Raw genomic sequence first — 20,065 nt, 5'->3', positions numbered from 1 at the left:
CTCGGCCGTTGGAGGAAGGGTTGGTTGGGGGCGAATGTCTACTTCGGTATCCATGGGCAGTTGGTCGGTCGGTTGGTCGCGAGCCACCGAAGCGTAAGTGGTGGACAAAATAGTCATCTCCGCGGACTTCACCGGTTCACCTGTCGGCAGCTGCACAACACGTCTTTGAATACATTCAGAACGAATATGACCTGGAGAATTGCAAGCTGCACACGTTCGTGGTTGACCATCATAAATGACGATACCTCGATAACCGCAAACGTTAATGTAAGACGGAATATGTCGTAATAAGTCCACCTTCAACTGCCTGACACCGTTCAAAACCGGATATTTGTGAGCACCGGACCATTTTTCTGCAAAATTACTGAGGACCTTCCCAAAGGGTGCAATAACAAGATTGATCGCATCTGTAGGAACTTCAAAGGGTAGCTCAAAAATTCGAATTGTTCGAATACCAAGTCCCACATGATCGACAGTAACTTCGCCAATATTTCCATCACTGTGTTTAAACTTAAGCTTACCACCGGTATTATTGACAACTCGTTCGCATAACTCAGGGTTTTTCAGCTTCAAGTACATCACACTACTCACAATTGACAAGTGAAAACCAACAGTATCTTCAAACGGAACTTGAACAACTTCCTCTAACCAATCCTCAATTTCGAAAGATTTAGGTCGAGCAAAACGTCGATCAAAGGTAAATTTCAGAGTGTCCTTTCTACTAAGTTGAGCCATTACTGCATTTTCGAACGTTGACAGAATATCTAACTACTGCGAAGCGCCGGCGAAAACGCACAGACTTACACAGCGGATGTAAACAAAGCCAGCCGCAGAGCGAAGCACAGCACGACGACCAACTGAGCTACCAGAGGCTCTGTATACTTTCTTATTCCTACTCATTGCTTTACGTCCGTCCCTGTCTGCCGTCTTCACACACTGCTACTCAGCGCGGCCATATAGACGCACAGGAAATGCAATCATCGGCTGCAACTGCAAACATTGCCCAGATTAAGTTTTATAATGCTCGATGGTGTCGATTAGGTTAAAATATGCAAGTAGGAAGTGTCTGAAGTATGTCAGAGGACTCCTAAGTGTATTACGAGTCTTATCCTGCTGTCTGGTTCCATGGTGTAACGGTTAGCACTCTGGACTCTGAATCCAGCGATCCGAGTTCGAATCTCGGTGGAACCTTCGTTTAGTCTAAATTTTCTGTAATAAGAGTTTCTCGCTGAGGAAGTAGCAGCAATAGGCTCACGGCGTTAGTTTCTACGTTTGTGTAAAAAACGATGCGTCTATAAAACGGCCGAATATTGGTGCGACTTTGTGACCTATATAGAACATTAAACGTGTAATACCTGTAAGAGCAAGCAATTTTACGATAATTCGAAGAAATATCATTATCCCACGAAGGTTAAAAATCCCATGATTATCAACTAGCTATTACAAGCTGAGCAAATGAATTTCCTTTAAAATAGGTTTAAAACATAGGGAGGTTCTGACTCAGTGGGCATTCTCTGGAGCCTCTTTGCTGATGAGATTAGAAAAACAGTCCTCTGGGCCGGATTTGAACCAGCGACCTATGGATAACTGTGAATCCTCCACTACAGTCCACCGCTCTACCAACTGAGCTACCAGAGGCTCTGTATACTTTCTTATTCCTACTCATTGCTTTACGTCCGTCCCTGTCTGCCGTCTTCACACACTGCTACTCAGCGCGGCCATATAGACGCACAGGAAATGCAATCATCGGCTGCAACTGCAAACATTGCCCAGATTAAGTTTTATAATGCTCGATGGTGTCGATTAGGTTAAAATATGCAAGTAGGAAGTGTCTGAAGTATGTCAGAGGACTGCTAAGTGTATTACGAGTCTTACCCTGCTGTCTGGTTCCATGGTGTAACGGTTAGCACTCTGGACTCTGAATCCAGCGATCCGAGTTCGAATCTCGGTGGAACCTTCGTTTAGTCTAAATTTTCTGTAATAAGAGTTTCTCGCTGAGAAAGTAGCAGCAATAGGCTCACGGCGTTAGTTTCTACGTTTGTGTAAAAAACGATGCGTCTATAAAACGGCCGAATATTGGTGCGACTTTGTGACCTATATAGAACATTAAACGAGTAATACCTGTAAGAGCAAGCAATTTTACGATAATTCGAAGAAATATCATTATCCCACGAAGGTTAAAAATCCCATGATTATCAACTAGCTATTACAAGCTGAGCAAATGAATTTCCTTTAAAATAGGTTTAAAACATAGGGAGGTTCTGACTCAGTGGGCATTCTCTGGAGCCTCTTTGCTGATGAGATTAGAAAAACAGTCCTCTGGGCCGGATTTGAACCAGCGACCTATGGATAACTGTGAATCCTCCACTACAGTCCACCGCTCTACCAACTGAGCTACCAGAGGCTCTGTATGCTTTCTTATTCCTACTCATTGCTTTACGTCCGTCCCTGTCTGCCGTCTTCACACACTGCTACTCAGCGCGGCCATATAGACGCACAGGAAATGCAATCATCGGCTGCAACTGCAAACATTGCCCAGATTAAGTTTTATAATGCTCGATGGTGTCGATTAGGTTAAAATATGCAAGTAGGAAGTGTCTGAAGTATGTCAGAGGACTGCTAAGTGTATTACGAGTCTTATCCTGCTGTCTGGTTCCATGGTGTAACGGTTAGCACTCTGGACTCTGAATCCAGCGATCCGAGTTCGAATCTCGGTGGAACCTTCGTTTAATCTAAATTTTCTGTAATAAGAGTTTCTCGCTGAGGAAGTAGCAGCAATAGGCTCACGGCGTTAGTTTCTACGTTTGTGTAAAAAACGATGCGTCTATAAAACGGCCGAATATTGGTGCGACTTTGTGACATATATATAGAACATTAAACGAGTAATACCTGTAAGAGCAAGCAATTTTACGATAATTCGAAGAAATATCATTATCCCACGAAGGTTAAAAATCCCATGATTATCAACTAGCTATTACAAGCTGAGCAAATGAATTTCCTTTAAAATAGGTTTAAAACATAGGGAGGTTCTGACTCAGTGGGCATTCTCTGGAGCCTCTTTGCTGATGAGATTAGAAAAACAGTCCTCTGTGCCGGATTTGAACCAGCGACCTATGGATAACTGTGAATCCTCCACTACAGTCCACCGCTCTACCAACTGAGCTACCAGAGGCTCTGTATGCTTTCTTATTCCTACTCATTGCTTTACGTCCGTCCCTGTCTGCCGTCTTCACACACTGCTACTCAGCGCGGCCATATAGACGCACAGGAAATGCAATCATCGGCTGCAACTGCAAACATTGCCCAGATTAAGTTTTATAATGCTCGATGGTGTCGATTAGGTTAAAATATGCAAGTAGGAAGTGTCTGAAGTATGTCAGAGGACTGCTAAGTGTATTACGAGTCTTATCCTGCTGTCTGGTTCCATGGTGTAACGGTTAGCACTCTGGACTCTGAATCCAGCGATCCGAGTTCGAATCTCGGTGGAACCTTCGTTTAGTCTAAATTTTCTGTAATAAGAGTTTCTCGCTGAGGAAGTAGCAGCAATAGGCTCACGGCGTTAGTTTCTACGTTTGTGTAAAAAACGATGCGTCTATAAAACGGCCGAATATTGGTGCGACTTTGTGACCTATATAGAACATTAAACGAGTAATACCTGTAAGAGCAAGCAATTTTACGATAATTCGAAGAAATATCATTATCCCACGAAGGTTAAAAATCCCATGATTATCAACTAGCTATTACAAGCTGAGCAAATGAATTTCCTTTAAAATAGGTTTAAAACATAGGGAGGTTCTGACTCAGTGGGCATTCTCTGGAGCCTCTTTGCTGATGAGATTAGAAAAACAGTCCTCTGGGCCGGATTTGAACCAGCGACCTATGGATAACTGTGAATCCTCCACTACAGTCCACCGCTCTACCAACTGAGCTACCAGAGGCTCTGTATGCTTTCTTATTCCTACTCATTGCTTTACGTCCGTCCCTGTCTGCCGTCTTCACACACTGCTACTCAGCGCGGCCATATAGACGCACAGGAAATGCAATCATCGGCTGCAACTGCAAACATTGCCCAGATTAAGTTTTATAATGCTCGATGGTGTCGATTAGGTTAAAATATGCAAGTAGGAAGTGTCTGAAGTATGTCAGAGGACTGCTAAGTGTATTACGAGTCTTATCCTGCTGTCTGGTTCCATGGTGTAACGGTTAGCACTCTGGACTCTGAATCCAGCGATCCGAGTTCGAATCTCGGTGGAACCTTCGTTTAGTCTAAATTTTCTGTAATAAGAGTTTCTCGCTGAGGAAGTAGCAGCAATAGGCTCACGGCGTTAGTTTCTACGTTTGTGTAAAAAACGATGCGTCTATAAAACGGCCGAATATTGGTGCGACTTTGTGACCTATATAGAACATTAAACGAGTAATACCTGTAAGAGCAAGCAATTTTACGATAATTCGAAGAAATATCATTATCCCACGAAGGTTAAAAATCCCATGATTATCAACTAGCTATTACAAGCTGAGCAAATGAATTTCCTTTAAAATAGGTTTAAAACATAGGGAGGTTCTGACTCAGTGGGCATTCTCTGGAGCCTCTTTGCTGATGAGATTAGAAAAACAGTCCTCTGGGCCGGATTTGAACCAGCGACCTATGGATAACTGTGAATCCTCCACTACAGTCCACCGCTCTACCAACTGAGCTACCAGAGGCTCTGTATACTTTCTTATTCCTACTCATTGCTTTACGTCCGTCCCTGTCTGCCGTCTTCACACACTGCTACTCAGCGCGGCCATATAGACGCACAGGAAATGCAATCATCGGCTGCAACTGCAAACATTGCCCAGATTAAGTTTTATAATGCTCGATGGTGTCGATTAGGTTAAAATATGCAAGTAGGAAGTGTCTGAAGTATGTCAGAGGACTGCTAAGTGTATTACGAGTCTTATCCTGCTGTCTGGTTCCATGGTGTAACGGTTAGCACTCTGGACTCTGAATCCAGCGATCCGAGTTCGAATCTCGGTGGAACCTTCGTTTAGTCTAAATTTTCTGTAATAAGAGTTTCTCGCTGAGGAAGTAGCAGCAATAGGCTCACGGCGTTAGTTTCTACGTTTGTGTAAAAAACGATGCGTCTATAAAACGGCCGAATATTGGTGCGACTTTGTGACCTATATAGAACATTAAACGAGTAATACCTGTAAGAGCAAGCAATTTTACGATAATTCGAAGAAATATCATTATCCCACGAAGGTTAAAAATCCCATGATTATCAACTAGCTATTACAAGCTGAGCAAATGAATTTCCTTTAAAATAGGTTTAAAACATAGGGAGGTTCTGACTCAGTGGGCATTCTCTGGAGCCTCTTTGCTGATGAGATTAGAAAAACAGTCCTCTGGGCCGGATTTGAACCAGCGACCTATGGATAACTGTGAATCCTCCACTACATTCCACCGCTCTACCAACTGAGCTACCAGAGGCTCTGTATACTCTCTTATTCCTACTCATTGCTTTACGTCCGTCCCTGTCTGCCGTCTTCACACACTGCTACTCAGCGCGGCCATATAGACGCACAGGAAATGCAATCATCGGCTGCAACTGCAAACATTGCCCAGATTAAGTTTTATAATGCTCGATGGTGTCGATTAGGTTAAAATATGCAAGTAGGAAGTGTCTGAAGTATGTCAGAGGACTGCTAAGTGTATTACGAGTCTTATCCTGCTGTCTGGTTCCATGGTGTAACGGTTAGCACTCTGGACTCTGAATCCAGCGATCCGAGTTCGAATCTCGGTGGAACCTTCGTTTAGTCTAAATTTTCTGTAATAAGAGTTTCTCGCTGAGGAAGTAGCAGCAATAGGCTCACGGCGTTAGTTTCTACGTTTGTGTAAAAAACGATGCGTCTATAAAACGGCCGAATATTGGTGCGACTTTGTGACCTATATAGAACATTAAACGAGTAATACCTGTAAGAGCAAGCAATTTTACGATAATTCGAAGAAATATCATTATCCCACGAAGGTTAAAAATCCCATGATTATCAACTAGCTATTACAAGCTGAGCAAATGAATTTCCTTTAAAATAGGTTTAAAACATAGGGAGGTTCTGACTCAGTGGGCATTCTCTGGAGCCTCTTTGCTGATGAGATTAGAAAAACAGTCCTCTGTGCCGGATTTGAACCAGCGACCTATGGATAACTGTGAATCCTCCACTACAGTCCACCGCTCTACCAACTGAGCTACCGGAGGCTCTGTATGCTTTCTTATTCCTACTCATTGCTTTACGTCCGTCCCTGTCTGCCGTCTTCACACACTGCTACTCAGCGCGGCCATATAGACGCACAGGAAATGCAATCATCGGCTGCAACTGCAAACATTGCCCAGATTAAGTTTTATAATGCTCGATGGTGTCGATTAGGTTAAAATATGCAAGTAGGAAGTGTCTGAAGTATGTCAGAGGACTGCTAAGTGTATTACGAGTCTTATCCTGCTGTCTGGTTCCATGGTGTAACGGTTAGCACTCTGGACTCTGAATCCAGCGATCCGAGTTCGAATCTCGGTGGAACCTTCGTTTAGTCTAAATTTTCTGTAATAAGAGTTTCTCGCTGAGGAAGTAGCAGCAATAGGCTCACGGCGTTAGTTTCTACGTTTGTGTAAAAAACGATGCGTCTATAAAACGGCCGAATATTGGTGCGACTTTGTGACCTATATAGAACATTAAACGAGTAATACCTGTAAGAGCAAGCAATTTTACGATAATTCGAAGAAATATCATTATCCCACGAAGGTTAAAAATCCCATGATTATCAACTAGCTATTACAAGCTGAGCAAATGAATTTCCTTTAAAATAGGTTTAAAACATAGGGAGGTTCTGACTCAGTGGGCATTCTCTGGAGCCTCTTTGCTGATGAGATTAGAAAAACAGTCCTCTGGGCCGGATTTGAACCAGCGACCTATGGATAACTGTGAATCCTCCACTACAGTCCACCGCTCTACCAACTGAGCTACCAGAGGCTCTGTATGCTTTCTTATTCCTACTCATTGCTTTACGTCCGTCCCTGTCTGCCGTCTTCACACACTGCTACTCAGCGCGGCCATATAGACGCACAGGAAATGCAATCATCGGCTGCAACTGCAAACATTGCCCAGATTAAGTTTTATAATGCTCGATGGTGTCGATTAGGTTAAAATATGCAAGTAGGAAGTGTCTGAAGTATGTCAGAGGACTGCTAAGTGTATTACGAGTCTTATCCTGCTGTCTGGTTCCATGGTGTAACGGTTAGCACTCTGGACTCTGAATCCAGCGATCCGAGTTCGAATCTCGGTGGAACCTTCGTTTAGTCTAAATTTTCTGTAATAAGAGTTTCTCGCTGAGGAAGTAGCAGCAATAGGCTCACGGCGTTAGTTTCTACGTTTGTGTAAAAAACGATGCGTCTATAAAACGGCCGAATATTGGTGCGACTTTGTGACCTATATAGAACATTAAACGAGTAATACCTGTAAGAGCAAGCAATTTTACGATAATTCGAAGAAATATCATTATCCCACGAAGGTTAAAAATCCCATGATTATCAACTAGCTATTACAAGCTGAGCAAATGAATTTCCTTTAAAATAGGTTTAAAACATAGGGAGGTTCTGACTCAGTGGGCATTCTCTGGAGCCTCTTTGCTGATGAGATTAGAAAAACAGTCCTCTGGGCCGGATTTGAACCAGCGACCTATGGATAACTGTGAATCCTCCACTACAGTCCACCGCTCTACCAACTGAGCTACCAGAGGCTCTGTATGCTTTCTTATTCCTACTCATTGCTTTACGTCCGTCCCTGTCTGCCGTCTTCACACACTGCTACTCAGCGCGGCCATATAGACGCACAGGAAATGCAATCATCGGCTGCAACTGCAAACATTGCCCAGATTAAGTTTTATAATGCTCGATGGTGTCGATTAGGTTAAAATATGCAAGTAGGAAGTGTCTGAAGTATGTCAGAGGACTGCTAAGTGTATTACGAGTCTTATCCTGCTGTCTGGTTCCATGGTGTAACGGTTAGCACTCTGGACTCTGAATCCAGCGATCCGAGTTCGAATCTCGGTGGAACCTTCGTTTAGTCTAAATTTTCTGTAATAAGAGTTTCTCGCTGAGGAAGTAGCAGCAATAGGCTCACGGCGTTAGTTTCTACGTTTGTGTAAAAAACGATGCGTCTATAAAACGGCCGAATATTGGTGCGACTTTGTGACCTATATAGAACATTAAACGAGTAATACCTGTAAGAGCAAGCAATTTTACGATAATTCGAAGAAATATCATTATCCCACGAAGGTTAAAAATCCCATGATTATCAACTAGCTATTACAAGCTGAGCAAATGAATTTCCTTTAAAATAGGTTTAAAACATAGGGAGGTTCTGACTCAGTGGGCATTCTCTGGAGCCTCTTTGCTGATGAGATTAGAAAAACGGTCCTCTGGGCCGGATTTGAACCAGCGACCTATGGATAACTGTGAATCCTCCACTACAGTCCACCGCTCTACCAACTGAGCTACCAGAGGCTCTGTATGCTTTCTTATTCCTACTCATTGCTTTACGTCCGTCCCTGTCTGCCGTCTTCACACACTGCTACTCAGCGCGGCCATATAGACGCACAGGAAATGCAATCATCGGCTGCAACTGCAAACATTGCCCAGATTAAGTTTTATAATGCTCGATGGTGTCGATTAGGTTAAAATATGCAAGTAGGAAGTGTCTGAAGTATGTCAGAGGACTGCTAAGTGTATTACGAGTCTTATCCTGCTGTCTGGTTCCATGGTGTAACGGTTAGCACTCTGGACTCTGAATCCAGCGATCCGAGTTCGAATCTCGGTGGAACCTTCGTTTAGTCTAAATTTTCTGTAATAAGAGTTTCTCGCTGAGGAAGTAGCAGCAATAGGCTCACGGCGTTAGTTTCTACGTTTGTGTAAAAAACGATGCGTCTATAAAACGGCCGAATATTGGTGCGACTTTGTGACCTATATAGAACATTAAACGAGTAATACCTGTAAGAGCAAGCAATTTTACGATAATTCGAAGAAATATCATTATCCCACGAAGGTTAAAAATCCCATGATTATCAACTAGCTATTACAAGCTGAGCAAATGAATTTCCTTTAAAATAGGTTTAAAACATAGGGAGGTTCTGACTCAGTGGGCATTCTCTGGAGCCTCTTTGCTGATGAGATTAGAAAAACAGTCCTCTGGGCCGGATTTGAACCAGCGACCTATGGATAACTGTGAATCCTCCACTACAGTCCACCGCTCTACCAACTGAGCTACCAGAGGCTCTGTATGCTTTCTTATTCCTACTCATTGCTTTACGTCCGTCCCTGTCTGCCGTCTTCACACACTGCTACTCAGCGCGGCCATATAGACGCACAGGAAATGCAATCATCGGCTGCAACTGCAAACATTGCCCAGATTAAGTTTTATAATGCTCGATGGTGTCGATTAGGTTAAAATATGCAAGTAGGAAGTGTCTGAAGTATGTCAGAGGACTGCTAAGTGTATTACGAGTCTTATCCTGCTGTCTGGTTCCATGGTGTAACGGTTAGCACTCTGGACTCTGAATCCAGCGATCCGAGTTCGAATCTCGGTGGAACCTTCGTTTAGTCTAAATTTTCTGTAATAAGAGTTTCTCGCTGAGGAAGTAGCAGCAATAGGCTCACGGCGTTAGTTTCTACGTTTGTGTAAAAAACGATGCGTCTATAAAACGGCCGAATATTGGTGCGACTTTGTGACCTATATAGAACATTAAACGAGTAATACCTGTAAGAGCAAGCAATTTTACGATAATTCGAAGAAATATCATTATCCCACGAAGGTTAAAAATCCCATGATTATCAACTAGCTATTACAAGCTGAGCAAATGAATTTCCTTTAAAATAGGTTTAAAACATAGGGAGGTTCTGACTCAGTGGGCATTCTCTGGAGCCTCTTTGCTGATGAGATTAGAAAAACAGTCCTCTGGGCCGGATTTGAACCAGCGACCTATGGATAACTGTGAATCCTCCACTACAGTCCACCGCTCTACCAACTGAGCTACCAGAGGCTCTGTATGCTTTCTTATTCCTACTCATTGCTTTACGTCCGTCCCTGTCTGCCGTCTTCACACACTGCTACTCAGCGCGGCCATATAGACGCACAGGAAATGCAATCATCGGCTGCAACTGCAAACATTGCCCAGATTAAGTTTTATAATGCTCGATGGTGTCGATTAGGTTAAAATATGCAAGTAGGAAGTGTCTGAAGTATGTCAGAGGACTGCTAAGTGTATTACGAGTCTTATCCTGCTGTCTGGTTCCATGGTGTAACGGTTAGCACTCTGGACTCTGAATCCAGCGATCCGAGTTCGAATCTCGGTGGAACCTTCGTTTAGTCTAAATTTTCTGTAATAAGAGTTTCTCGCTGAGGAAGTAGCAGCAATAGGCTCACGGCGTTAGTTTCTACGTTTGTGTAAAAAACGATGCGTCTATAAAACGGCCGAATATTGGTGCGACTTTGTGACCTATATAGAACATTAAACGAGTAATACCTGTAAGAGCAAGCAATTTTACGATAATTCGAAGAAATATCATTATCCCACGAAGGTTAAAAATCCCATGATTATCAACTAGCTATTACAAGCTGAGCAAATGAATTTCCTTTAAAATAGGTTTAAAACATAGGGAGGTTCTGACTCAGTGGGCATTCTCTGGAGCCTCTTTGCTGATGAGATTAGAAAAACAGTCCTCTGGGCCGGATTTGAACCAGCGACCTATGGATAACTGTGAATCCTCCACTACAGTCCACCGCTCTACCAACTGAGCTACCAGAGGCTCTGTATGCTTTCTTATTCCTACTCATTGCTTTACGTCCGTCCCTGTCTGCCGTCTTCACACACTGCTACTCAGCGCGGCCATATAGACGCACAGGAAATGCAATCATCGGCTGCAACTGCAAACATTGCCCAGATTAAGTTTTATAATGCTCGATGGTGTCGATTAGGTTAAAATATGCAAGTAGGAAGTGTCTGAAGTATGTCAGAGGACTGCTAAGTGTATTACGAGTCTTATCCTGCTGTCTGGTTCCATGGTGTAACGGTTAGCACTCTGGACTCTGAATCCAGCGATCCGAGTTCGAATCTCGGTGGAACCTTCGTTTAGTCTAAATTTTCTGTAATAAGAGTTTCTCGCTGAGGAAGTAGCAGCAATAGGCTCACGGCGTTAGTTTCTACGTTTGTGTAAAAAACGATGCGTCTATAAAACGGCCGAATATTGGTGCGACTTTGTGACCTATATAGAACATTAAACGAGTAATACCTGTAAGAGCAAGCAATTTTACGATAATTCGAAGAAATATCATTATCCCACGAAGGTTAAAAATCCCATGATTATCAACTAGCTATTACAAGCTGAGCAAATGAATTTCCTTTAAAATAGGTTTAAAACATAGGGAGGTTCTGACTCAGTGGGCATTCTCTGGAGCCTCTTTGCTGATGAGATTAGAAAAACAGTCCTCTGGGCCGGATTTGAACCAGCGACCTATGGATAACTATGAATCCTCCACTACAGTCCACCGCTCTACCAACTGAGCTACCAGAGGCTCTGTATGCTTTCTTATTCCTACTCATTGCTTTACGTCCGTCCCTGTCTGCCGTCTTCACACACTGCTACTCAGCGCGGCCATATAGACGTACAGGAAATGCAATCATCGGCTGCAACTGCAAACATTGCCCAGATTAAGTTTTATAATGCTCGATGGTGTCGATTAGGTTAAAATATGCAAGTAGGAAGTGTCTGAAGTATGTCAGAGGCCTGCTAAGTGTATTACGAGTCTTGTCCTGCTGTCTGGTTCCATGGTGTAACGGTTAGCACTCTGGACTCTGAATCCAGCGATCCGAGTTCGAATCTCGGTGGAACCTTCGTTTAGTCTAAATTTTCTGTAATAAGAGTTTCTCGCTGAGGAAGTAGCAGCAATAGGCTCACGGCGTTAGTTTCTACGTTTGTGTAAAAAACGATGCGTCTATAAAACGGCCGAATATTGGTGCGACTTTGTGACCTATATAGAACATTAAACGAGTAATACCTGTAAGAGCAAGCAATTTTACGATAATTCGAAGAAATATCATTATCCCACGAAGGTTAAAAATCCCATGATTATCAACTAGCTATTACAAGCTGAGCAAATGAATTTCCTTTAAAATAGGTTTAAAACATAGGGAGGTTCTGACTCAGTGGGCATTCTCTGGAGCCTCTTTGCTGATGAGATTAGAAAAACAGTCCTCTGGGCCGGATTTGAACCAGCGACCTATGGATAACTGTGAATCCTCCACTACAGTCCACCGCTCTACCAACTTTTTTTTTTTTTTTTTTTTTTTTTTTTTTTTTTTTTATTTTTTCTATTTTTTTTTTTTTCTCTTTTTAGGGCCTCCTTCCTCCCCTTCAGCCCCGCCTTGCGCTCGCCATAAATCGCCTTCGTCGGCGTCGGCTTCATCTGCCATGATTTCTGAAGTACTTATTCTTCTGAACTATTCCGATTTCCAAACCAAAGATACTTCTAAACCTATTGCATAGTCCCGCAATGGTGACAAAGTAGAATATATATATATATATTTTTTTTTTTTTTTTTAATAGAAAATGAAAAAGGAACTCTGGTCCGCTAGAAAAACAGAAGAAAATAAAATAGTCCTTGTCGTAACACTGTTCAGTATACGTCACTGTTACATTTGAAGAAGAAAAGAGAAAAAACAAAGCAATGTAGAATGAAGGAAAGAAAAAAATACTTCTTTCATCGAAGAACGACTTCTAAAAAATTCGCATATCGTTTCCTGTAATGTCTCGTCTGTGAAAGTATGTGAAACTGTAATGCCAGGTGAAGACAGAACGCCGCCTCAGTCTTGGGTTCTTGCGTCTGTAAATAATGAACATAATGACCCTTCAACCAATTGACAGAGTTCCGTTTGGTGTTCGGGTACGGCACTGAATCCGGATACAGGAAATCTTCAGGTTTAATACAAAGCTGGGAAGTCCTCATAATCGTAGCCAGTTTTCGGCGAATGCATGGCCAAACTGCTTGGACAGTGGTGCATAGAAAACGATGTTCATCAGTATCAGGCAAGTTGCACGTTAGGCACAAAGGTGAGTCAGCCAAATGTAGAGCATGAAGTCGTGAATTGGTACTTATTTTACGGTTCACGACCCTGTACCAAGAGGCTTTCACTGACGTTGGTAAATCACGGCTATGTATGTTTTTCCATATCACTGGCCAGCGATGATTGGGGTATTTGTGTTCGATGTTGTTCCTGTTCTTGGTTGCCAGTAGTTTATTATAAACTAACTTCACCACGGAAAGCTCATTTTCTGGGAGAGTTGACCGTACGTAACTGAACTCAATGAAAAAGCTCTTAAAGTGAGTCAGCGCAGGCGGAATATGTTGAACAGAGACAGGAGGCTGCAGGCAGGCCGGCGCTATTTCGGTTAACAAGTGAGCCGTTAGACTGTTCGGTAACGACCTCCACCGTTTGTAGGTGGTGCATACGTACAAAGCTCGTGACTTGGAACGAACATCTGTTAAATTTAAGCCTCCATCGGTCGTGGAGAGAGTGAGCGTATCGTACTTGACTTTAAAAATGTGTCCACGTGTGACAAAATGGCCTAGAGCGGACATCATACGCTTCGCTGTCTCCTGTGGCATGGGCAGTACTTGTGCAACGTAGTTAATCTTTGAGGTGAGGTAGACATTAGCGAAGGTGACTTTCTGCAGTTCATCAAGGCTTCTTAGGTAGTGGGTCTGCATGCAAGCACGCATACTTGCCAGGAGATTCCTATAGTTCACCGCAATTGTGTGCTGTATGTTGCTCCTGTACTCAATACCAAGGCATTTCATTTTAGAAATTAGTTGCAACTGACCGTGATGGTGCAGCGAGATGCCGCGTCCTATGTTCATAATGCCAGATTTCCTGGCATTCACCTTCGCACCCGCAACAAGTTCGTAGTTTTTGACGATCTGAAGGGCTTCCTCGACTTCACCTTCGTCCATGACCAAAAATCCGACGTCATCCGCATATGCAGTACAAACAATCTTAATGCCGTGGATGGTTAATCCTTGTAGACGCTGTGTCAAGGTGACAAGCAAAGGCTCAATGGCAATGGCAAACAAGGCCATCGACATAGGGCATCCCTGTCGCACTGAATTAGTAATATTAATTGATGCGCTCAGCTGGCCATTCACCATGAGTCGAGTTACTCCTTTACGAAGGAGCTCATGTATAAGATTGATAAAACGTAGTGGAAATCCCATGGCATGCATCGTCCGGATGAGAAACTGATGGTTTACTCTGTCGAATGCCTTTGAAAAGTCAAGGGAAACTAGCGCACACCGTATCTTACACGCATCTGCAATGGCTATAACGTCCCTGTATTGAGACAAATTTTGGAAGATCGTCCTACCGACACCTACACTGGTCTGGTACTGACCAATGACAGTATTCATCAACATTTTCAATCTATTAGAAATAATACGTGCTAAAATTTTGTAGTCACTGTTCAGTAAAGTAAGCGGCCGAAAATCGTCAACAGAACTGCACATTGGGCGTTTAGGGATTAAAACCACGATGCCTTCCACGAGAGCCTGAGGAACATTAAAATCTGGCCGTAAAATTTCATTAAACATACTCAACAACTTGGGCTTTAATTTGTCGCAGAAAGTAAGATAAAATTCGGCAGTGAGACCGTCGGGTCCCGGCGATTTATTTTTCGGACTTCGTGATAGCGCAGAATCCAATTCGTCTTCATCAATTTCTCGCATGAGAGTTTCGACTTCAGCAGCACCCAAAGTCCTTTGCAAGTTATTGAGTAATTCATCGTGAGTTCCATCGTCGGTATGTGTCGTTGTCAGGAGACCTGCCAAGTGATTGTGAAGTGCGTTCCGTATGTCTTGTTGCCGCGTGAGCGCAACGCCTTCACTCAACTGAAGACGAGTTATTAATCTCCGCCGCCCCCTCTTATTTTCACGAATGACGTGAAACATGGATGTCATTTCGTCGTCTATCACATTCTGGGGCCTGGACCTTATTTGAAAGCCTTCTGCCTGCTGCCGCTGAAGTTTTAATAATTTTGCCTTAATTTTTTTAATCTGCATAAAATTTTCAGGTACAGTCACATCGGACTGGTAAAGCTCCCTGAGACAAGTAAAATAAAACTCAGACGTTTGCCGTTGCCACCAGGATTTGTCCCGAGCGTAGCGTTTAAACATTTTTGATAAAGTTGGTTTGGCATGTGTTATCCACCATTCAGTAACGGAGGCATACTGTGCAACCCGTCGTTCACATGCCTCCCATGTTTCGTTAAAGACACGGTGACAGTCAACATCGTTAAGGAGAGCATTGTTAAGTTTCCAGAAACCTCTGCCGCGAAATGTGCCTTGCTTGACCATGTTAACAGTACAAATATATGCGGCATGATCGGAAAAAATTGTGGGCCAAACTTCGGATTGGAGGACTTGAGTCTTCATACACGCCGATACATAGATTCTGTCTAGCCGGCTTGCAGAGTGGTTCGTGACATGAGTGAACCCAGGTGCCGCTCCGTGCGTATGCTCCCATGTGTCAATGAGGTTCATTTCTTGGACGATACGTTCTAGTTCTCCAGATTTGTTAAAATTAGGCGTCTGGTCTTTTGGACTTAAGACACAATTGAAGTCACCCGCAAAAATTATACGATCGTAGGTTCCCCTAAAAAGTGGGACTATGGCGCTTGTGAAGAACTCAGCCCTAGCACGCCTATTGCTACTGCCGGACGGGGCGTAAACATTGATTATGCGTGTCCGATGGAAAGTGACAGCGATCCCTCTATGATCAGGCAGTTTTTCTGCGTCGGTCGCTACAATCCCTTCTTTTAACAGAATCGCTGTCCCTAAATTCGCACCGCTCCCGGAATTGGAGAGAGTAGTATAACCAGTTATTCGGTCAAGTTCAATCGCAGCGACTTCTTGAAGTAACAGAATATCGATATCCGCTGCGTATACAAAATCTTGTAAATTACGGAGCCGCCAGTACGACTGTATCTTATTGATGTTTAACGTGGCAATTTTATAGGCTTGGGGCTCGTTCATGGGAGAAGGCACATACTATTAATTAAACAGTCTTAGAAGGATGGCTAACGAAATTGAGGCCAAGCGCGTCAGTCGGAGTTCCTGTAGTTCCCGGTACGGTTGGTGTATGCTGCTCTGTGGGGGGTGCCGAAGATTCCGTCTCAATGGTCCGCATGACAGCCGCATCATTGCTCGCATCCAATACTTCCATTTCCTGTGCCCAATTCCCAGTGAGAGTGGCCTCTGACAAAAGCGATCCTGCGTTTCCTTGAGCGTGGGTATCCGGCAAAACGACTCTACTCGAGGTATCACTATCTTCCACCCGTCGTGGATTCACAGGGGGAGACACTACAGGATCAATGTCCATTCGACCAGACGCAGGGAGACCAACTTCAGAGGGTTCAGAAGTGTTCTGACACATTTGGCTGCTTATTCGTTTCGCTTTGTCGCGAAGCTGTGGGGCGAGCTGATTGGCTCCTTGATGTGCAAGTCTCCGCTTCTTTTTGGAAGGCTTCCTGTTAGGGTTCGCAGTATCATCAACATCCGAAGTGGACTGTTGACTCTGGGGTTGATCCGCCGGGAACACAGCGTCTGCTTCATCCTCAGTACCAGTGGCATCAACCACTGGGGAGTCATCCGTCGTTACCTCCATCTCTGAGTGTGGTAGCGGCGGTGCCGCGTCAGCACTCGGTTCTTTGACGTTATCGGCCAAAACATCATTCAAACGAGGGGCATCTACAGGCGGGGTCGCGGGTGGAAGACCAGAAGCCGCGACAGCGTATGTCAGTGGCAGTGCCGTCGTCACAGGGGGGCTAGCGGCTTCACCGACAGGTATCTGCGTCACCCGTCTTTGTATACATTCAGAGCGCACGTGGCCGGGCGCACCACAGCCGGCACACGTTTTTGGCTGCCCATCATATATGACAATTCCGCGATGTCCACCTACGTAAATATATGAAGGTATGTGCTTCTGTATATCGATCTTAACCTGCCTGACGCCGTTAAGCACCGGAAATTTGTGGGCTTTGGACCAACGCTCCGCAAAATTGTTAATGACCCTCCCGTAAGGTGTCAATGCAGAATTTATTTGCGCGGCTGTTATTTCAAACGGGAGTTCGAAAATACGTGCCGTCCGGATGCCCAGTCCAGCATGCGTAATGCTGACGTCACTGACGGTACCATCGCTATGTTTAAACTTCAGTACACCTCCACTGGACTCTACAATTCTATCACACAGTTCAGAGGACGTTAATTTCACATAAACAACACTAGTCACGATAGAGAAATTTATCCCTACAATGTCATCAAAAGTAATCTTAGCTGTTTCCTCTAACCATGCTTCAACTTCAAACGAATTTGGATTCGAAAAGTTCCTATCAAAGGTAAACTTCAAGGTATCTTTCCTGTTAGTCGGATTCATAATTCCATATCAGATCCTACAGAACGGAACGAATACTAATAAGCAGACGCTGTAAGCACGCGACTCACCGCCTGACGTAAACACTTCCTGCCGCAGCGCGCTGGCCCTGGAGGTCCGCTCACCACCGCTGCCGCAGGCAGACTACCAACTGAGCTACCAGAGGCTCTGTATGCTTTCTTATTCCTACTCATTGCTTTACGTCCGTCCCTGTCTGCCGTCTTCACACACTGCTACTCAGCGCGGCCATATAGACGTACAGGATATGCAATCATCGGCTGCAACTGCAAACATTGCCCAGATTAAGTTTTATAATGCTCGATGGTGTCGATTAGGTTAAAATATGCAAGTAGGAAGTGTCTGAAGTATGTCAGAGGACTGCTAAGTGTATTACGAGTCTTATCCTGCTGTCTGGTTCCATGGTGTAACGGTTAGCACTCTGGACTCTGAATCCAGCGATCCGAGTTCGAATCTCGGTGGAACCTTCGTTTAGTCTAAATTTTCTGTAATAAGAGTTTCTCGCTGAGGAAGTAGCAGCAATAGGCTCACGGCGTTAGTTTCTACGTTTGTGTAAAAAACGATGCGTCTATAAAACGGCCGAATATTGGTGCGACTTTGTGACCTATATAGAACATTAAACGAGTAATACCTGTAAGAGCAAGCAATTTTACGATAATTCGAAGAAATATCATTATCCCACGAAGGTTAAAAATCCCATGATTATCAACTAGCTATTACAAGCTGAGCAAATGAATTTCCTTTAAAATAGGTTTAAAACATAGGGAGGTTCTGACTCAGTGGGCATTCTCTGGAGCCTCTTTGCTGATGAGATTAGAAAAACAGTCCTCTGGGCCGGATTTGAACCAGCGACCTATGGATAACTGTGAATCCTCCACTACAGTCCACCGCTCTACCAACTGAGCTACCAGAGGCTCTGTATTCTTTCTTATTCCTACTCATTGCTTTACGTCCGTCCCTGTCTGCCGTCTTCACACACTGCTACTCAGCGCGGCCATATAGACGCACAGGAAATGCAATCATCGGCTGCAACTGCAAACATTGCCCAGATTAAGTTTTATAATGCTCGATGGTGTCGATTAGGTTAAAATATGCAAGTAGGAAGTGTCTGAAGTATGTCAGAGGACTGCTAAGTGTATTACGAGTCTTATCCTGCTGTCTGGTTCCATGGTGTAACGGTTAGCACTCTGGACTCTGAATCCAGCGATCCGAGTTCGAATCTTGGTGGAACCTTCGTTTAGTCTAAATTTTCTGTAATAAGAGTTTCTCGCTGAGGAAGTAGCAGCTATAGGCTCACGGTGTTAGTTTCTACGTTTGTGTAAAAAACGATGCGTCTATAAAACGGCCGAATATTGGTGCGACTTTGTGACCTATATAGAACATTAAACGAGTAATACCTGTAAGAGCAAGCAATTTTACGATAATTCGAAGAAATATCATTATCCCACGAAGGTTAAAAATCCCATGATTATCAACTAGCTATTACAAGCTGAGCAAATGAATTTCCTTTAAAATAGGTTTAAAACATAGGGAGGTTCTGACTCAGTGGGCATTCTCTGGAGCCTCTTTGCTGATGAGATTAGAAAAACAGTCCTCTGGGCCGGATTTGAACCAGCGACCTATGGATAACTGTGAATCCTCCACTACAGTCCACCGCTCTACCAACTGAGCTACCAGAGGCTCTGTATGCTTTCTTATTCCTACTCATTGCTTTACGTCCGTCCCTGTCTGCCGTCTTCACACACTGCTACTCAGCGCGGCCATATAGACGCACAGGAAATGCAATCATCGGCTGCAACTGCAAACATTGCCCAGATTAAGTTTTATAATGCTCGATGGTGTCGATTAGGTTAAAATATGCAAGTAGGAAGTGTCTGAAGTATGTCAGAGGACTGCTAAGTGTATTACGAGTCTTATCCTGCTGTCTGGTTCCATGGTGTAACGGTTAGCACTCTGGACTCTGAATCCAGCGATCCGAGTTCGAATCTCGGTGGAACCTTCGTTTAGTCTAAATTTTCTGTAATAAGAGTTTCTCGCTGAGGAAGTAGCAGCAATAGGCTCACGGCGTTAGTTTCTACGTTTGTGTAAAAAACGATGCGTCTATAAAACGGCCGAATATTGGTGCGACTTTGTGACCTATATAGAACATTAAACGAGTAATACCTGTAAGAGCAAGCAATTTTACGATAATTCGAAGACATATCATTATCCCACGAAGGTTAAAAATCCCATGATTATCAACTAGCTATTACAAGCTGAGCAAATGAATTTCCTTTAAAATAGGTTTAAAACATAGGGAGGTTCTGACTCAGTGGGCATTCTCTGGAGCCTCTTTGCTGATGAGATTAGAAAAACAGTCCTCTGGGCCGGATTTGAACCAGCGACCTATGGATAACTGTGAATCCTCCACTACAGTCCACCGCTCTACCAACTGAGCTACCAGAGGCTCTGTATGCTTTCTTATTCCTACTCATTGCTTTACGTCCGTCCCTGTCTGCCGTCTTCACACACTGCTACTCAGCGCGGCCATATAGACGTACAGGA

At 43.8% G+C, this 20,065-nt stretch overlaps 35 non-coding genes across 35 annotated transcripts; 18 read left to right on the top strand and 17 right to left on the bottom strand.

The window, feature by feature from the left end:
• The first annotated feature begins 1,119 nt into the window (after positions 1–1,119).
• Positions 1,120–1,191, top strand: Trnaq-cug (transfer RNA glutamine (anticodon CUG)). Its single transcript has one exon. It is a non-coding gene; the product is annotated as a tRNA-Gln (tRNA).
• A 358-nt stretch (positions 1,192–1,549) lies between these two features.
• Positions 1,550–1,638, bottom strand: Trnay-gua (transfer RNA tyrosine (anticodon GUA)). Its single transcript is given in 2 exon segments — positions 1,550–1,585; positions 1,602–1,638. It is a non-coding gene; the product is annotated as a tRNA-Tyr (tRNA).
• A 247-nt stretch (positions 1,639–1,885) lies between these two features.
• On the top strand, positions 1,886–1,957 carry Trnaq-cug (transfer RNA glutamine (anticodon CUG)). The gene has a single exon. It is a non-coding gene; the product is annotated as a tRNA-Gln (tRNA).
• Positions 1,958–2,315: 358 nt separating this feature from the next.
• On the bottom strand, positions 2,316–2,404 carry Trnay-gua (transfer RNA tyrosine (anticodon GUA)). Its single transcript is given in 2 exon segments — positions 2,316–2,351; positions 2,368–2,404. It is a non-coding gene; the product is annotated as a tRNA-Tyr (tRNA).
• Positions 2,405–2,651: 247 nt separating this feature from the next.
• Trnaq-cug (transfer RNA glutamine (anticodon CUG)) lies at positions 2,652–2,723 on the top strand. The gene has a single exon. It is a non-coding gene; the product is annotated as a tRNA-Gln (tRNA).
• A 360-nt stretch (positions 2,724–3,083) lies between these two features.
• Trnay-gua (transfer RNA tyrosine (anticodon GUA)) lies at positions 3,084–3,172 on the bottom strand. Its single transcript is given in 2 exon segments — positions 3,084–3,119; positions 3,136–3,172. It is a non-coding gene; the product is annotated as a tRNA-Tyr (tRNA).
• Positions 3,173–3,419: 247 nt separating this feature from the next.
• On the top strand, positions 3,420–3,491 carry Trnaq-cug (transfer RNA glutamine (anticodon CUG)). Its single transcript has one exon. It is a non-coding gene; the product is annotated as a tRNA-Gln (tRNA).
• Positions 3,492–3,849: 358 nt separating this feature from the next.
• Trnay-gua (transfer RNA tyrosine (anticodon GUA)) lies at positions 3,850–3,938 on the bottom strand. Its single transcript is given in 2 exon segments — positions 3,850–3,885; positions 3,902–3,938. It is a non-coding gene; the product is annotated as a tRNA-Tyr (tRNA).
• Positions 3,939–4,185: 247 nt separating this feature from the next.
• Trnaq-cug (transfer RNA glutamine (anticodon CUG)) lies at positions 4,186–4,257 on the top strand. Its single transcript has one exon. It is a non-coding gene; the product is annotated as a tRNA-Gln (tRNA).
• A 358-nt stretch (positions 4,258–4,615) lies between these two features.
• On the bottom strand, positions 4,616–4,704 carry Trnay-gua (transfer RNA tyrosine (anticodon GUA)). The gene is given in 2 exon segments: positions 4,616–4,651; positions 4,668–4,704. It is a non-coding gene; the product is annotated as a tRNA-Tyr (tRNA).
• A 247-nt stretch (positions 4,705–4,951) lies between these two features.
• On the top strand, positions 4,952–5,023 carry Trnaq-cug (transfer RNA glutamine (anticodon CUG)). Its single transcript has one exon. It is a non-coding gene; the product is annotated as a tRNA-Gln (tRNA).
• Positions 5,024–5,381: 358 nt separating this feature from the next.
• Trnay-gua (transfer RNA tyrosine (anticodon GUA)) lies at positions 5,382–5,470 on the bottom strand. The gene is given in 2 exon segments: positions 5,382–5,417; positions 5,434–5,470. It is a non-coding gene; the product is annotated as a tRNA-Tyr (tRNA).
• Positions 5,471–5,717: 247 nt separating this feature from the next.
• Trnaq-cug (transfer RNA glutamine (anticodon CUG)) lies at positions 5,718–5,789 on the top strand. The gene has a single exon. It is a non-coding gene; the product is annotated as a tRNA-Gln (tRNA).
• Positions 5,790–6,147: 358 nt separating this feature from the next.
• Positions 6,148–6,236, bottom strand: Trnay-gua (transfer RNA tyrosine (anticodon GUA)). Its single transcript is given in 2 exon segments — positions 6,148–6,183; positions 6,200–6,236. It is a non-coding gene; the product is annotated as a tRNA-Tyr (tRNA).
• Positions 6,237–6,483: 247 nt separating this feature from the next.
• Positions 6,484–6,555, top strand: Trnaq-cug (transfer RNA glutamine (anticodon CUG)). Its single transcript has one exon. It is a non-coding gene; the product is annotated as a tRNA-Gln (tRNA).
• A 358-nt stretch (positions 6,556–6,913) lies between these two features.
• On the bottom strand, positions 6,914–7,002 carry Trnay-gua (transfer RNA tyrosine (anticodon GUA)). Its single transcript is given in 2 exon segments — positions 6,914–6,949; positions 6,966–7,002. It is a non-coding gene; the product is annotated as a tRNA-Tyr (tRNA).
• Positions 7,003–7,249: 247 nt separating this feature from the next.
• Trnaq-cug (transfer RNA glutamine (anticodon CUG)) lies at positions 7,250–7,321 on the top strand. The gene has a single exon. It is a non-coding gene; the product is annotated as a tRNA-Gln (tRNA).
• A 358-nt stretch (positions 7,322–7,679) lies between these two features.
• On the bottom strand, positions 7,680–7,768 carry Trnay-gua (transfer RNA tyrosine (anticodon GUA)). Its single transcript is given in 2 exon segments — positions 7,680–7,715; positions 7,732–7,768. It is a non-coding gene; the product is annotated as a tRNA-Tyr (tRNA).
• A 247-nt stretch (positions 7,769–8,015) lies between these two features.
• Positions 8,016–8,087, top strand: Trnaq-cug (transfer RNA glutamine (anticodon CUG)). The gene has a single exon. It is a non-coding gene; the product is annotated as a tRNA-Gln (tRNA).
• A 358-nt stretch (positions 8,088–8,445) lies between these two features.
• Positions 8,446–8,534, bottom strand: Trnay-gua (transfer RNA tyrosine (anticodon GUA)). Its single transcript is given in 2 exon segments — positions 8,446–8,481; positions 8,498–8,534. It is a non-coding gene; the product is annotated as a tRNA-Tyr (tRNA).
• Positions 8,535–8,781: 247 nt separating this feature from the next.
• Positions 8,782–8,853, top strand: Trnaq-cug (transfer RNA glutamine (anticodon CUG)). The gene has a single exon. It is a non-coding gene; the product is annotated as a tRNA-Gln (tRNA).
• A 358-nt stretch (positions 8,854–9,211) lies between these two features.
• Trnay-gua (transfer RNA tyrosine (anticodon GUA)) lies at positions 9,212–9,300 on the bottom strand. Its single transcript is given in 2 exon segments — positions 9,212–9,247; positions 9,264–9,300. It is a non-coding gene; the product is annotated as a tRNA-Tyr (tRNA).
• Positions 9,301–9,547: 247 nt separating this feature from the next.
• Positions 9,548–9,619, top strand: Trnaq-cug (transfer RNA glutamine (anticodon CUG)). The gene has a single exon. It is a non-coding gene; the product is annotated as a tRNA-Gln (tRNA).
• Positions 9,620–9,977: 358 nt separating this feature from the next.
• Trnay-gua (transfer RNA tyrosine (anticodon GUA)) lies at positions 9,978–10,066 on the bottom strand. Its single transcript is given in 2 exon segments — positions 9,978–10,013; positions 10,030–10,066. It is a non-coding gene; the product is annotated as a tRNA-Tyr (tRNA).
• Positions 10,067–10,313: 247 nt separating this feature from the next.
• Positions 10,314–10,385, top strand: Trnaq-cug (transfer RNA glutamine (anticodon CUG)). The gene has a single exon. It is a non-coding gene; the product is annotated as a tRNA-Gln (tRNA).
• Positions 10,386–10,743: 358 nt separating this feature from the next.
• Positions 10,744–10,832, bottom strand: Trnay-gua (transfer RNA tyrosine (anticodon GUA)). Its single transcript is given in 2 exon segments — positions 10,744–10,779; positions 10,796–10,832. It is a non-coding gene; the product is annotated as a tRNA-Tyr (tRNA).
• A 247-nt stretch (positions 10,833–11,079) lies between these two features.
• Positions 11,080–11,151, top strand: Trnaq-cug (transfer RNA glutamine (anticodon CUG)). Its single transcript has one exon. It is a non-coding gene; the product is annotated as a tRNA-Gln (tRNA).
• A 358-nt stretch (positions 11,152–11,509) lies between these two features.
• On the bottom strand, positions 11,510–11,598 carry Trnay-gua (transfer RNA tyrosine (anticodon GUA)). The gene is given in 2 exon segments: positions 11,510–11,545; positions 11,562–11,598. It is a non-coding gene; the product is annotated as a tRNA-Tyr (tRNA).
• A 247-nt stretch (positions 11,599–11,845) lies between these two features.
• Trnaq-cug (transfer RNA glutamine (anticodon CUG)) lies at positions 11,846–11,917 on the top strand. Its single transcript has one exon. It is a non-coding gene; the product is annotated as a tRNA-Gln (tRNA).
• Positions 11,918–17,916: 5,999 nt separating this feature from the next.
• On the top strand, positions 17,917–17,988 carry Trnaq-cug (transfer RNA glutamine (anticodon CUG)). The gene has a single exon. It is a non-coding gene; the product is annotated as a tRNA-Gln (tRNA).
• A 358-nt stretch (positions 17,989–18,346) lies between these two features.
• On the bottom strand, positions 18,347–18,435 carry Trnay-gua (transfer RNA tyrosine (anticodon GUA)). The gene is given in 2 exon segments: positions 18,347–18,382; positions 18,399–18,435. It is a non-coding gene; the product is annotated as a tRNA-Tyr (tRNA).
• A 247-nt stretch (positions 18,436–18,682) lies between these two features.
• Trnaq-cug (transfer RNA glutamine (anticodon CUG)) lies at positions 18,683–18,754 on the top strand. Its single transcript has one exon. It is a non-coding gene; the product is annotated as a tRNA-Gln (tRNA).
• Positions 18,755–19,112: 358 nt separating this feature from the next.
• Trnay-gua (transfer RNA tyrosine (anticodon GUA)) lies at positions 19,113–19,201 on the bottom strand. Its single transcript is given in 2 exon segments — positions 19,113–19,148; positions 19,165–19,201. It is a non-coding gene; the product is annotated as a tRNA-Tyr (tRNA).
• A 247-nt stretch (positions 19,202–19,448) lies between these two features.
• Trnaq-cug (transfer RNA glutamine (anticodon CUG)) lies at positions 19,449–19,520 on the top strand. The gene has a single exon. It is a non-coding gene; the product is annotated as a tRNA-Gln (tRNA).
• A 358-nt stretch (positions 19,521–19,878) lies between these two features.
• Trnay-gua (transfer RNA tyrosine (anticodon GUA)) lies at positions 19,879–19,967 on the bottom strand. The gene is given in 2 exon segments: positions 19,879–19,914; positions 19,931–19,967. It is a non-coding gene; the product is annotated as a tRNA-Tyr (tRNA).
• Between the last annotated feature and the right edge of the window lie 98 nt (positions 19,968–20,065).

This window comes from Schistocerca gregaria, chromosome 2 (genome assembly GCF_023897955.1).
Source record: "Schistocerca gregaria isolate iqSchGreg1 chromosome 2, iqSchGreg1.2, whole genome shotgun sequence".
In the NCBI taxonomy this organism is placed as follows: Eukaryota; Metazoa; Arthropoda; class Insecta; order Orthoptera; family Acrididae; genus Schistocerca; species Schistocerca gregaria.
The sequence above is the reverse complement of the archived record's forward strand: the minus strand, read 5'-3'. Positions and strand labels throughout refer to the sequence as shown.